This window comes from Homarus americanus, unplaced genomic scaffold, assembly GCF_018991925.1.
Source record: "Homarus americanus isolate GMGI-L3 unplaced genomic scaffold, GMGI_Hamer_2.0 scaffold53225, whole genome shotgun sequence".
Classification (NCBI taxonomy): Eukaryota; Metazoa; Arthropoda; class Malacostraca; order Decapoda; family Nephropidae; genus Homarus; species Homarus americanus.
The window spans coordinates 493,015-505,345 of NW_024750875.1; the positions used below are offsets into that span (position 1 = coordinate 493,015).

The 12,331-nt window shown below is 37.9% G+C and overlaps 1 protein-coding gene across 1 annotated transcript in view; it reads right to left on the reverse strand.

The window, feature by feature from the left end:
• Nucleotides 1-12,331, reverse strand: part of LOC121854466 — a 150,312-nt gene that overhangs the window by 113,737 nt on the left and 24,244 nt on the right. The window lies entirely within an intron of this gene.

A 12,331-nucleotide genomic window follows, 5' to 3' on the forward strand; every position in this document is an offset into this window, starting at 1 on the left:
AATGTTTATTTACTTCAAGTATTTCAAGAAATATAAGAAGGTAGTAATAATAAAATCATTTTATGAAAATATTTAATTAAAGTTCATAATATAATAACCACACCATTTTAGCTGATATAACTTATTACATAATGTGTACGTAGTAAAATTCGGGTAAAAGCGTTACGTATTGTGTGTTCTCTTAATGCAGGAACAGCATATCAAGCTTACAGGATACTTAAACCTGCCTTTGAAGTCCACAGACTAAAACGCGCAGCAAATATTTTACAATTACCAACATAAAGACAAGAAAGTAAATCCATATGATTATTTTTACTTGTTGATGTATCGATTATTATATATTTTAAACAGATGGTTAGTTCTGTGGAGATAAACTTAAACTTTCTTAATAAAAATGGGGGGATACATTTAATGACAATAAAGTGAAGTTAGTCGAAACCATTCTTGAGAAGAATCTTAATAATTTGGATATATTCACAGGACAAATGATCAAGTTATTCCAGGGCCTTAATAGGGTCACTATATGGTAAATCAAAATATGTTCACTATTTATTAGGATTTGAATTCATTGAGATTTTAAAATAATGTAAAAATGGAGAGAATACAAACGTTGGGCAGTCTAAGATGCCTGACACTTTTCCCTTACTACTTTTTAGTACTTTTCATTATTTTAATAAACATTATTTTCTTCCTTCTTTCAAATCAGTTTCAGCATAATGGTGACAAGGCCACAGACAAGAATAGAGGTGTTGTTCTTCTTGATAAATTTGATAACGTAATGGAACCAATTAATTAAAAAAAATTATTGACCTTTTTACATGTAGTTTGAAGCTTCAGAAGATATTGTTTGTTTAGAACATTATAAGAAGATATTATCCCCACGGAATCTTACTCTTATCTCTGGCCTCAAATTTCTGTTCCGGATATTTTGTTTGGTTTAACGAAAATTCATTGAGATCGACTCACAATCCGGCAGATCCTCTCGGCATTTAAGACACTGAGTGTTGAAGTGCAGATTTTCTTCCTTTTTTCATTAGCTCATTTTTTTTACAAGTTTGTAATCCTTATCATGGCTCAAAAATAATAACTATGAAAAAAATTCAAAATTTAGAGATGTCATATTTAATTGCCCTAGCAGAGCCAGGGACCATTTTCTTTCACGTTTCGATCAATAATATTTTTCTTACAGATTTGCAAGATCTTTTATAATTCACAATGCATGACTGTTCAAAATAACCCTTTATGGTACAGTAAAAGACATATTTTGTTGAAAAAGACCAATTGTGGATCATTTTATTTTCAGATTTAAGAAAATTCCTTCCTAAATGTGAAAAAATTTTAGATAATTTTTTTAAAGTTTTTGGTAAACACATTTTGGATGAGATAAATGCTTAATTGTTTTATTTTAACCTTTATTATTTGCAAAATATATCCATATTTATTAATTAAACGCTCTAAAGTATTGAAATTATGATTTTTTCAAAGGTACTATAATTTATATTTATAACCACAGCTGCACCAACACGTAATAGTAAAGTACCATAATTGGTACACCAGTGAACGTTTTTTTTTTTATATATTCTTCATGTTCTTCTATATCCCAATGACAAAAGTTTAGAAACGTGTACAATATTGTACTGTACTTTAAGAAGGTCCCTACACAGCACAACAATCGTCAAACTCAAGCAATGTAATTTTTCTTTCTTGTACCGTATGTTGTAGTATTGCACCTCAAAACTATTCCAAGGCTTTAAAGCACATTTCCTATATCAGTACATAAACTAGTTGTCAACAATTATTATAAGCTAAGAGAGATAAATCCCTGATAGTTGGGGCGTTAATATTATAATATATAGTATAGTTTCACTCTAACAGCTAAAGTTTATCAGCGCTTATTCTAAGTCAGTAAATACCCCCAACACAACACTAAACTTCAAGAGGGATACATCTCTCTGTTGACGCTCTGAAGTTAATAATGGTAGAGGATGTTCAGTGAAGGACAAGAACGGACACACTCTACTTCTTGCTCTCTGGGCCAGCACTGTATGAGAGACTGAACAAGGACTGGACACAAAAATAATCCTGATGAAGCAAAAATGTGCCAAATGTAACCCTTAGATTAGACAGTACGGTATCTGAGTACTCACTACTCAATCTCAATAAAAGTTACTGTGCAACTGTGATAATGAAACGAGGAGATATCACTAATGTGGTTGTTTGATATACAATTGACTGCATTACCGAGTATGTAAATATACAGTTTGGAAGTTAAATAGTTATTTTCAATGGTCACTTTACACAAAAACCTGTAATGAGATGACTTAAGAACAAATTTAATATTTGAATGAGTAGAATTTAATGTTGAAGTCTTCCAGGGAATCCTCGGCTAGTGTGTAGTGTGGGCAGGAAAATTATGATGAGAAACGATGCTCACCCACACCACAACACACATTCACATGCACACATAAACTCATACCTCCACACACACACATGCAAACACATCCCTTACACACGCACGCACACACACCTATAAACTATCCTTACGTAGGCAGGTGAGGTAACTCCCCCCCCCCCACACAACAATCACAACTGATGAAATTTACAATGGTCCTCCTCACGAAAGTTTCAGTTAGATGTTCATCAGGAATTGCGCCCAACTACATTACTGAGTGAACTTTAAGTCACTTTATTTTTTCCTGGCGGGTTGAAAATAAATTGTTAAAATCGACCTTAAGCTGAACGTGTTAAAGTAAATAAACTTATTGCATTTTATCGTAGGGGTGAGTGCAGATAAATCCTGTTACTGTTAGGTAATAAAAATCAATATCAGTGGTGGACACAGCCCCCGCAGATGTGTGTGACGGTGTGACCAGTACCCCAGGTGTAGCGGGAATATTGCATCGGCTATTGCTGCAGTTGCAATATGAAACCGATATAGGCGGTGTAAATAATGCTTGGCGTGAATGAAAGCTGCGAGAGGCTTCTTTATTAAAGACGGAGGCCAGGGAGTTACCGTACACAGGTGATGTAACCTTGTGATGACACCATGTTATTATTGCTCTAACTTATTTTGTTTAAGTATAGGACATTCTGATGACGTCATGAACATTACCACGAAAGGTACTGGGATGACTGTGTGTGTGTGTGTGTGTGTGTGTGTGTGTGTGTGTGTGTGTGTTTCAGCACCATCGCCAATAATGTCAATAAACAATATCTCATATATGGTGAGTATGAAGTAAGCTCTGGACTTTTGGGAGTCAAGGTCACAGTCATCGGAAGTTCAAAAAAAAAAATCGCGATAACTCTCGAACGAAGAATTACAGAAGGATAAAACTTGTAGCATTAGATTCCTTGACGAAAGACACTTCATAATATCTGAATGAAGTCACAAATCAATTTTGGGGGTCCCATAGAAATTTGGCCTTGTTGGTCAAGCTCAGGGATAGAGTGATCAAAAAATAAAAATATTAATAATTAAAAAAAAAATATGGATAAAAGTCTTCAAATCTGGTATTGACTTTTCATCGCATTTAAGAATAACGACACAAGCGAACAGTGAAATGAGGTCACGAGTGTGGAGATACCCTTTCCAGCAGTAATAGTGCGGCTGTGGCGGGGGGTACCATCTCTGGAAGAATTTTATTATGACGACGAATATTATTTTCTGATGCCGTCATTAGTTTCTGTCCTGTTCCTGTTTCTCTTGTTAAAAACACATGGCTCTGTTGTTTTGTTGTCGTGGTGGTGATGGTGGTGTCTGTGTTGGTGGTGATGGTGGCTGTGTTGGTGGTGATGGTGGCTGTGTTGGTGGTGATGGTGGCTGTGTTGGTGGTGATGGTGGCTGTGTTGGTGGTGATGGTGGCTGTGTTGGTGGTGATGGTGGCTGCGTTGCTGTTGGGAGCTGTGTTGGTGACAGTGCTGGTGGTGGTAAAGGTGGAAGTGTGGTGATAATGGTGGTGGTAAAAGTGGGGATGTTTTGGTGGTGATGTCTGTGGTATTGTTGGTGGTGATGTCTGTGGTATTGTTGGTGGTGATGTCTGTGGTATTGTTGGTGGTGATGTCTGTGGTATTGTTGGTGGTGATGTCTGTGGTATTGTTGGTGGTGATGTCTGTGGTATTGTTGGTGGTGATGTCTGTGGTACTGTGGTATTGTTGGTGGTGATGTCTGTGGTATTGTTGGTGGTGATGTCTGTGGTATTGTTGGTGGTGATGTCTGTGGTATTGTTGGTGGTGAGTGGTATTGTTGGTGGTGACTGTGGTATTGTTGGTGGCTGTGGTATTGTTGGTGGTGACTGTGGTATTGTTGGTGGTGTGGATTGTTGGTGGTGAGTGGTCTGCTGCCCTGGTTGTGTTGTGGTGGTTATGATTGTTGTTTTAATGGTGCTGGTGGCAATTTTCATGGTCGTGGTTGTTGTGGTCGACGTGATGGTGGTAATGGCCGTGGTTGTTAGACCACCAATGTATGTAATAAGTCATTTAATGCTATGTACAGTACATTTTCAGGCTTAGGGCTGCAAAACTTTTCAATAAATCGTTAATTATTATTATCATTATTATTATTATTATTATTACACACACACACACACACACACACACACACACACACACACACACACACACACACACAGTACATATACACTTAAACGAGTACTCACACTTTTCCTCATTGTTCAATGTGTGGCATTACCGTTCTACGCCGCATAAAGTCATATTTACATTTCAAAGAAAATTTATAGATAAGATCAAATGATTCTGTAAAGTATTCTTGCTCATTGTCACCTACTTCAGCTCTAATGAGAGTTTTTAGGAGTATTGCCCTTAGCTCACTCAAGCTCCTTCATTATTAAATTTATATCACATGTCTTTTATGAGGAAAATAGAAAATACAGAAATATTTAAGATTGACATACAAAATGTTCGACAGCAGAGATAATTGTTACAGATGGTTAGAAATTTTACAATCCAAACAATGTCAGAAATACGTTAATCAAACAATGTCAGAAATACGTTAATCAAACAATGTCAGAAATACGTTAATCAAACAATGTCAGAAATACGTTAATCAAACAATGTCAGAAATACGTTAATCAAACAATGTCAGAAATACGTTAATCAAACAATGTCAGAAATACGTTAATCAAACAATGTCAGAAATACGTTAATCAAACAATGTCAGAAATACGTTAATCAGTTTGATAAAAAAATATAGCGTGGCTCTGTATACATACATAAACACATTTAGCAATATAGACGGACAAACTTGACTGCAGCGATATTTCTTTGGGAATTGTAAGAAGCTACAACAGTTGATACATTTATGAAAATAATAGGTGCAGCGATGTGCGTATGGCACTCTGGTACACAAACTGTCATGGTGTGTAAGGGTAGTGACACCATGACAGACACTCTTACCCCAGTGATGCCTCGTGGTGATGTTTTTGATGATGAAACGAAACCAGAAATGTTTCCATTGGTGATATTTGCCAGGTAATGCATATAACTAAAGCAAATAACTCCTATACATACGGCTGCCTGTCCCTAGTATTTGCATATTTTTGTTACAAAAACCCATACAGGAAGGGAAAGCTGAATGATCCATTACAAAATTTCAAATTTTTAGCCATGTGAAATAGAACGCATGCAGATTAGACCCTGAATCCGGAAGGCTAATAAAACGCGTCAGTGTCAGTGGGAAAAATAGTTAGACAGGGAACCAAAACCACACTTTTTTGTACCGGCTGGGACCTGCCCACCTAACCTCTCTCTGCCGATAAAACCCAATGAACCTGACCTAAAACTACCGAATACCAAGTATTTCTCTATACCAAGATCAAATTTATTCCCCCTTTCTGTATCAAACGAATAATCATTGTAATTTCTAACATTATACTGTAACCCTGTACGCTTAAAGTGTTCTCTCTATACCATCACTCATTAGTGATCATAAAATATTCCGTTTAACTCGTTAGTGATCAGAAAATAGAACAGACTAACGGCGAGCGTGTACCGAGTCTCATCTAAGAAAGTGGTATGTATACACGAGATGGCAGGGACGGACTACATTAACTAAACCATTGGGAAAATCGACAAGAAAATCCCATGTGATGGTTGTGAGGGATAATGCCATTGCCAGAGAGGAGACACATCCTTAACCAGGAGAGACAGCACCAACAAAGTCAACGTTATAACCTATACAGCCTTAACTAATGAGGCAGCAGACAACATTAGTTCTCATCAAGGAGGAACTATTTACTCACAAACACGACGTGATAAGAGAGACACACATGAAGCTTAAACCAGAGGAGCACTCAAGCCTGAGAGAGTTACAGGCTAGTGGTGTAGCAGGACCGTAACACTGACGTCAGATAATGGACCGAACTAATCACTGATGACAAAAAGTATTCATGTTGTCTCTTAGAGGTGACAGGGAGAGAAAAGGTACTGTGTGTGTGGGTGTGTGGGAGACGACAACTGTTGGAGGTGGTGCAGGAAGTAAAGGAATGAGGGAGGGATATGATAAAGATAAAGCTGATAAACGGTAATATAAGAGGAATGGAAAGTGGTAAGAAGAGCTGGAGGTTAAGGCAAGGTGGGAGAGAGGGGTAGGAATGGGAGAAAGTGGAGTCAGACGGAGGAGATAAAGTTATGTAAACATGTCATGGTGATGCGAGATACATTTACCGAAAAAAAGGTTTTCCATTTTTCGAGTTTGCCAGAGTGTGTAGACTAACTCTTATTTAATTAAAATCAGTGTTTTCCTTTACCTAATCAAAAAATCCTGCAACAGTTCAGATTTAATTATCGCATGGCAGTTTTCAATTAAGACATTCTAGTCATGCCGACCATTGCAAGCAACACTTGGCCTAGTTACTGGGGTTTTGTTATTAAGTTAACAATGTGTTATGGGTCCTAGCAGCTTTAAATACTGTGGTAGAGTATAGAAACATCACACACACACACATCCATATATATATATATATATATATATATATATATATATATATATATATATATATATATATATATATATATATATATATATATATATATATATATATATATATATATATATATATATATATAAAGCTGCCAGGGCTCATACTGTACAGCGTGGTTCAGGAATACTTTTCACACTTCTGTGGGTGTATTCTTGAGACATACATGAGAAAATATGTCTTCATGAACAGTGTTAATCTACATAGTTTGAGAGTCATTGTATAACACATGACAGTTGGGTTTGGCATTGATAATATCTACGGAGTTTAAATGATATATCCAGTGCTGTTAGTCCAATTTATTTACAATCATATGCAATCTGATGTGGATTTTACAGTATATGTTCAAAGTTCCGGCCCTCCTCCTGAATGTATGCTTCAGCCCGTCGCAAAGGTGACTGTCGTTCGAAGACTCCGGAGGGGATTTAGGTCAGGTGATGAAAGTGACCATGGAACAGGCCCTGTCCACTTACCAAGTTACCCAACATTTAGGAATTCCATTGTTACTCGAGCAAAATGAGCTGAGGCACCATCATGCATGTACCACAGTTGATGATGTATCCTGATGGGCACAACCTCAAACATCTCTGGCAGTATCCTCAAGAAAATGTATGTATGTTTCACGTGTCAGTCGCTGGAATTGCAGATATGGGCCATTAAGGTTGTGGTCACCAATAATGCTAGCATAAACATTAATTGCAAATCGTACCTGACGAGATGTAGGCGTCGCTGCATGTGGATTGTCAACAAACCAGGTACGCATATTGTGCACATTAACAATGCCATCCCTTGCAAACGTTATTCCATCAATAAATAGCACCAGGGATGGAAACAGGCGGTTTTGAGCATGCTGTCGCCGAGGATAGTCATTTTCAGGTAGATGTTGGGCCTTTTGATGGTGGTTTGAGTAGGGTCCTCCTAATGGTAGACACCGACACCTGTAAATCGTCGGTGATTCGTCGAATACCTTTCCACAGGATCGTCTTTGAGTGTGTGCCAGTCTCGTGGTCTCCCTCTGTTAAGTGCAACCGCATGTGGTGGAAAGGTGTCAGTTTCTAGTAACCGACGATCAATGGCGAGAAACGTTGGGCATGAAACAACCCTACGATCTGGATAACGCTTCCTGTACAGCCTCTGCTTCATTTCGTCCAGCTGCTCCTAGTGTGAGATGCATTTCCACATAATCGCCAAATGGATATTTCTCCACGTCCTGGTTTGTGCTCGCCCAACCTTGGACCACTGCAGGGGAGGAAGTAATCTGGCAACTTAAGCTTCATGGCTTAGAAAGAGGAGAAAAGAAGGGACAGACATCTCTTGCCAGAACCAAGCCCTGGAGAATACAATGGAGGAGGAGAGGCAAGAGACAAATGTCCTCAAAGAAAACTGGTGTGAGACAGGGAGAGGGACTCCCTCGGTTTGTCGTTTCATATTCTATGGAATGTTAGGTCGGAGTCATTGGTGCTTATGTTGACTTCCTAATTAGGTAGGAAGTGCATTTGAATTATGTCTTGTACCTCCTGCCGACCTATTAAAAATTAATTAAGTCACAATAATCACAATTTGATTTTCCATGTGTTATACCGTATGTATCATAATGTATCATATTGATTCTCCAGCACTGCGAAACATTTAATATTTGTATGTCATTACAATAAGTATAATATTATTCGAGAGTAAAGTAAACTTTGAATTATCTTAATTATTGTTTTCACTGCTGTAGATAATGAATAAGATGTGTCAAACGATTTATAACGAAATAGCATCATGAATTTCCATACGTTTATAGCAAATCCAAATTTGTCTGGTTCGGTGAGAGGAAGGGAGGGAGGGAGGGAGTTAAGTGAGGCTGGATGGATGGGTGGAGGAAGGGAGAGAATGGACTCTGAACCCCTGGTGATGGAAGGTGACAAGGGGGACGGGGTATGGTGGGGTCTGGGGAGTACAGTAGGTTATTGGTGGTGGGGTGCGGGTTGTCTGAGCTGCCCGCATGGTTAGGTGTTTTAATACAACTTACAAAATCGAACGTTATTGACTCCAACATGCTATACTGCTAGTCGCCGTTTAGTAATCTGTTCTCAGACTGTGACTGCTGATATTTTAAATTTGGTTTTAGGAAGTAATGGGATAAACCAATAAAACGTCATTGTATCCAGTTTCTTTATAACGTGGACAATATTCATCTTTCCTCGCTAACCGTCATGCCAATCTTAGGGTATGACCAAACATTTATTCTACCGTCTCTCACACACTATGCTGGTCGGTTTCCTACCATTAAAGGATAACTGATAGATTTATAATGTGTAAATATCTATTGCTACAGATATATATTGGTAGTGAGATGGTGAAGTCAGTTTAGGAAGGAGAGAGAGAGAGATCTACTTAAGTTCACAAATCTCACCAAAGCAGATGGCTGGAAATGTCCGGAAAAATGACGCTCACATTTGCCAGGAGACTCGCGTAATAAAAGAGGTAAACGTGCTTCCCTGCGCCGGCTGCCTGTGTGGACTTACACCTGTGTCCCCACACCTCTTAAGACCCTCTCTGTTCTTAAGTGTAATTGATAATTATAATTTACAATAATAAGTCCCAGGTCATTTGATTATCACAAATTGAATTTAACTTAAGAGCTTTGTAATGTGGAATAGAGTGATTTAGTTTATGCTCTGAGAGTGTATCTCAGTTAGGTGTTCTCGGCGATCGCTATGTTCTTGTTTATACTATCCTGTTCTTTCTCCGTCACTTGTGGTTTTTATCTACCTATCAATGTATAGATGTTCACAGGTCGCTCTACAAATATGAATACGACTCTTAATGGGTTTTCCTTCTGGGTGTCATGACCACATAGTGTACAGTAAAGTATATCAGTATCATAGTGTATGAAGCTTTACCCAACAGGGACTATGACAATACGTGTACATCAGCGGTGTTCCATTATCCTAACACGTACTCAGAGGGAGTTTACCAGTACCCATTAACTACTCACATTCAAAAAATCTTCAAAACATATTATTCAATACATTTTCCCTTACAACGAAAAGGCGATAGAAATAACTATAAAAAATAAATTTGTCGAACTTTTTTTGTAACAATAGGATTTGTCTGAACTGCCTCACTAAGCTGGAAGATCTGTGAAAATGTTAGGGGAGAGCACTGGTGTGGTGACACATGGGTGTAGTGGTCATAAAAAACAGTGAAGAGTACTATGGAGAAGTGTGTGTAATGTAGCGCCTCTCTGTAAAACTAAAAGTTATAAGAATGATTACAAAGATAATTCAGTAATATATCTGTTATGTAACTTGGTAAAGTGTATGTTAGTCTCTACGGAGGCGACTGTACCAAATAATGTACAAGGGAAAGAGCTGTGTAAGGTCAGGAACAGAGGAGATTGTGTGGGACAAAAGCTATCTCAGTATAGATCTTGATAGAAGCCTGTAATAATATTTACTGAAAAACAAAAACAATGTCAGGTACTGAAAATGACCAAAATACATGGACAAATGTTCAGTACCATATAGAGAGTTCCTAGGCTGAGGGGATTACTGTATGGATGTATCGTGAATATAAAACTAGTCCCTAAGTTGTTTAATGTTACTATAATTGATTAATATAAACATGAATGGCCTTGAAAAAGAAGTGAGAGCAAGAGTAATAAAAAAAAAGAACAAGTTTAGTAAATAGTGAGGCTGGGTATACAGTAGATGAGGGACGAGTCACATACTGCTTACTGATGACGCTTTTCATGTGAACAATTCAGTAGAGAAGACACCAATGTTAGTGAATGATTTTGGAAGAATGTGTACACACAAGTTGATAGTGGATGTGAACAAAATAAAAGTTGTAGAAATAAGAGACGGGAAGAAATAAATGTTAACGTTCGTGGCAGGTAAGTTGTTTCAGGTGTCTGGGAAGCTAAAGAAAGCAAGGGTAAGGAGGTGCAGGAACTAACTGAGGTGAGAGTACTGTGCTGTTCTGAAGCTTACACTCTGGATGTAATAGGAAATGCCACTTACAATTAACAAAATAACGTATCTGAAAACAACAAAGGGGTAAATAGGAGAGAAAGGCTATGATATACAGAAACAAAGAAGATATGAGAGCGTAAAATAACTGTCAGACAGAAAGATGACAAGGTTTTGCCAGAAGATTGCGACAGCAAGAAAAGATAAGTTTTATCGTTCACGCAATAAGAAAGAAATGGATAGAGAAACATATTGTGCAGCGTCGGAAAATATCAAGGAATAGGCAGGGTGTGGATTAGTGGCGTCTATAAGGCTGACAGCCAACAGAGACAGCTGGAAGCAACTTGTGAAGACCACAACAGCGAACACTATACCAGGGCCAACTGACAACAGGAGGAGTATATATATATATATATATATATATATATATATATATATATATATATATATATATATATATATATATATATATATATATATATATATATATATATATATATATATATATATATATATATAGATATATACCAATATTTGCTAGTGGTTAACATTATATGTTACCATAATACAATCCCACGAGAGAAGGAAGAAGGTCCCCTCTGTCTGATCTTTATTACTATTGTTTTTTCAGGCAGTCATCGACGTAAGAGCCATAACGAGGATGTGGGTTTATGGGTAGATTACACATCTCGGCGGGCTATGATCGCCCACACCCCGCAGGAGGGATTTGGGCAATATGCCTTTGCTTTACATTCCTACCTACAATAACCGCCCCGGGCCACTAACCACCACCTTGTAAGAATGAAAAAAACAAAAAAACAACGGGCCATTGCCCTACAACCTCTGTACATAGAGAACAGGTCACTCACTTCCACACCCCTTACGAATAACCTCCAGACTGTAATCATGGAACAGACCACTGCCACCCGCACCGTGAATGTAAAGTGTAAATCATTGTTCCTGGACGACTTGATCATCCGCGTCCTACCTAAAGGGAAACAGTGTTTTACATCACAACTCTCAATGCCTTGTGGCAGCCTACAATCGTCTAGGTTATGACCATCTACCACCGTAAGAAAGGTATCACTGTTATGACTGGTTCAGTGGCAATAAATCCTGCTGGATCTCTCGCTATGACTGGAGGAGGATTACTGTCTGGTGACTGTCTCTGACCACAGCCTATTTTCTCCTGTCTGTGTTTCCTGTAATAGTCATTTCATAACCTGTTGTGCCTAGTTGTTGAGGTTTGTACAGTGACTGCAAGTGTTAGAGTAAGTAAAGGAACACTAATTTAGAATAGTATTGTAACTGAATCATGAATGGATAATGTTAGTCATTTTCTTTAGAATATTATTAAAAAAATCTATAAGGTATCCT